Here is a 4,299-nt window from a genome sequence, read left to right on the forward strand (position 1 = left end):
ACATAAATACAGTCCTTTATACAGCATTATTAACATGTGAATAACAGAAATAAAGTATATTAGGCAGCATTATTCACATGTGAATAATATAAATACAGTCTATTATACAGCATTATTCACATGTGAATAATATAAATACGATATTCTACAGCATTATTCACATGTGAATAATATAAATACAGTCTATTATACAGCATTATTCACATGTGAATAATATAAATACAGTCTATTATACAGCATTATTCACATGTGAATAATATAAATACAGTCTATCATACAGCATTATTCACATGTTAATAATATAAATAGTGTATTATACAGCATTATTCACATGTGAATAACATAAATACAGTCTATTATACAGCATTATTCACATGTGAATAATATAAATAAAGTCTATTATACAGCATTATTCACATGTGAATAATATAAATAAAGTCTACTATACAGCATTATTCACATGTGAATAACATAAATACAGTCTATTATACAGCATTATTCACATGTGAATAATATAAATACAGTCTATTATACAGCATTGTTCACATGTGAATAACATAAATGAAGTCTATTCTACAGCATTATTCACATGTAAATAATATAAATACAGTCTATTATACAGCATTATTCAAATGTGAATAATATAAATACAGTCTATTATACAGCATTATTCACATGTGAATAACATAAATGCAGGCTATCATACAGCATTATTCACATGTGAATAATATAAATACTCTCTATTATACAGCATTATTCACATGTGAATAACATAAATGCAGTCTATCATACAGCATTATTCAAATGTGAATAATTGCCACTCCCATTGGATCATGTATTGTTTTTGTCTTGTTTGGTTTTCTTTTTTGGACACTCAGTTCCTGTTCCTGCACTTCCTTGTTTTCTTTGTTACCATGCCAACTCATTAGTTTTCACCTTGTCTTCATGTCACGCCCAGGTCTTCATGTCCCACACCTGTTTACACTCATCATAGCTAATACTTAAGCCACAGTTACCAGGTAGTCAGCCTGCAACATCACCTCCTGCACCCATGATATTCATGCTGTTTTTTCTCATTCCCTTGTCTCATATAGTAAGTTTTTGTTATTCATGCCACAGTGCAAGTGTTTTGTTTCATGTTTATAGTTTATAGCATTTGTGCTAGTCTTTTGTTTTCTAGTCAAGTTTGTTCTCCACCCTTGTGCGCACCTTTTGTTTGCTTTCTTTGTTTGTAGTTTGTTAGTATAAATAAAGAAATGTCTTTACCTTCACGCCGTTTCCACTCTATTCGCTTCGCACCTCAGGAAAACAACCCAGGTCTGAGTCCGAGCCTGACAATAATATAGATAAAGTCTATTATACAGCATTATTCGCATGTGAATAATATAAATACAGTCTATTATACAGCATTATTCACATGTGAATAATATAAATACAGTCTATTATACAGCATTATTTACATGTGAATAATATAAATAGTTTATTATACAGCATTATTCACATTTGAATAATATAGTCTATTATACAGCATTTTGAATAATGTAAATAGTCTATTATACAGCATTATTCACATGTGAATAATATAAATAGTACAGTCCATTATACTGCATTATTCACATGTGAACAATATAAATACAGTCTATTATATAGCGTTATTCACATGTGAATATTATAAATACAGTCTATTATTCAGCGTTATTTATATGTGAATAGTATAAATGGTCTATTATACAAGCATTATTCACATGTGAATAATATAAATAGTACAGTCCATTATACTGCATTATTCACATGTGAACAATATACATACAGTCTATTATATAATGTTATTCACATGTGAATAACATAAATACAGTCTATTATACAGCATTATTCACATGTGAATATTATAAATACAGTCTATTATACAGCATTATTCACATGTGAATATTATAAATACAGTCTATTATTCAGCGTTATTTATATGTGAATAGTATAAATGGTCTATTATACAGCATTATTCACATGTGAATAATATAAATAGTACAGTCCATTATACTGCATTATTCACATGTGAACAATATAAATACAGTCTATTATATAATGTTATTCACATGTGAATAACATAAATACAGTCTATTATACAGCATTATTCACATGTGAATATTATAAATACAGTCTATTATTCAGCGTTATTTATATGTGAATAGTATAAATGGTCTATTATACAGCATTATTCACATGTGAATAATATAAATAGTACAGTCTATTATACCGCATTATTCACATGTATACAATATAAATACAATCTATTATACAGCGTTATTTACATGTGAATAATATAAACGGTTGTATTATACAGCATTATTCACATGTGAATAACATAAATACAGTCAATTATACAGCATTATTCACATGTGAATTATATAAATACAGTCTATTATACAGCAGTATTCACATGTGAATAATATAAATACAGTCTATTTTTACAGCATTATTCACATGTGAATTATATAAATACAGTCTATTATACAGCATTATTCACATGTGAATTATATGAATAGAGTAAGGTATTTATATTATACAATATATATACACAATAATGGATGAAGCCAGTGTTGAGAGTCAATGCTGTTAATAAACAATATGTTGATGAAAATGTGTTTTGGTTTTTTGGATTAATCACACTTTTAAACTAAAACGGTTTTATTGAATTTCATAATTTTGTAAATTCATGGAAATCAATGTACTTCAACCAAATGTGCCTGTGCATAATAAAACCTGAACGTGGACATGAAGTAAAATGAGACTCTAAAATGCAATTTTGCAAGGACTCTTGGTGTTTTTATTGAGTGTTGCCTATTGTTTACTGCTCACTGTGCACCTCCTTTAAAAATGTTGCACTTACTACACCAGGGGTGTGTGCCCATTACGTGGCTCATGGAGGGTGTGCCAGACAGGCGCTAAAAAAAAATAGACCTAAAAATTAGCGATCATCAATCTTCACTAAGACGTCACTTGATTGACATTCACGGCACCCGAGCATCTTGTGAGATGACGCTGGTTGCTGCCAGCTCATTATTAAGATAAAATGACCGACAGGAAGGCGAGAAACACTTTTTATTTCAACAGACTCTCGCACCGAACCTGCTGTCAAAACTTTAAGGATAGACTGCACAGTTCCTTCTCTTCACAATAAAAGCACTGCTTTTAACCCTTCTCTTCTCATTAAAAACCTTTAACTTGTAAAACAAAAATGTCCCTTTCATAAATGAATAAATATCAATCCATTTTCTACCGCTTGTCCCTTTCGAGGAAATTATTTATATGAACTAGAAGAGGCAATTCCTGAATAAATTGCGTGTGAATGCTACAATGCTGAAGTTGAACTGGAGCCATCCGACCTCGAGGTATGTCTTTACAATCTCACTAAAACACTAATAAAACAATAAGCAGATAAGGGATCATAATGATCCTAGTAAATGTGTCTAATTACATCTGAAACGCTCACACTGCCGCTGCCCAGAGCCGTCGCCTTTTATTTATTTATTTTTTCTCTCTAGTCCTTCACTATCAATATCCTAATTCACAAATCTTTCATCCTCACTCAAATTAATGGGGAAATTGTCGCTTTCTCGGTCCGAATTGCTCTTACTGCTGGTGGCTCCCATTATAAACAATGTGAATATGTGTGGAGCCCTTCAACTCGTGACATCACGCGCACATTCTTCCGGTAAAGGCAGGGCTTTTCTATTAGCAACCAAAAGTTGCGAACTTTATCGTGGATGTTCTTTACTAAATCCTTTCAGCAAAAATATCGCGAAATGATCAAATATGACACATAGAATGGACCTGCTATTCCCGTTTAAATAAGAAAATCTCATTTCAGTAGGCTTTTAGAATTGCAATTTAGTAAACTAAACCGGCCTTGTCGGCATGTGTTGCAATGTTATGATTTCATCATTGATATATAAATTGATGTATTAACCATTTAAAAGAAGTTTTAAATAGATGAATTGTGAGTTAAATTCCCTCTGCTTGGTCAATGTAATAGCATCCATCTCCCCTGCACGACACTAACAGTTGTTTCTAACCTCACTGTGAAATGTTGCAGTTTCAGCCTGTTTAGCCCCGCCCCCTTCTCCCTTGTTGTGATACCGCCCCCTCCCTCCTCTTTTTTGTGTGTGTTTGTTTTGCTCTCCCTCTCCTCTCGCCGGGGTTGCCACCCGACTGCTGGCTCTGGCTTCTCCTGATTGGTGGGCTTCTCGGAAATGGGGCGGGGCTTAATGTTTTTTTTTTCTTTAATCCGAGTGTGGAGAG

Source organism: Nerophis ophidion, linkage group LG16 (assembly GCF_033978795.1).
Source record: "Nerophis ophidion isolate RoL-2023_Sa linkage group LG16, RoL_Noph_v1.0, whole genome shotgun sequence".
Taxonomy (NCBI): Eukaryota; Metazoa; Chordata; class Actinopteri; order Syngnathiformes; family Syngnathidae; genus Nerophis; species Nerophis ophidion.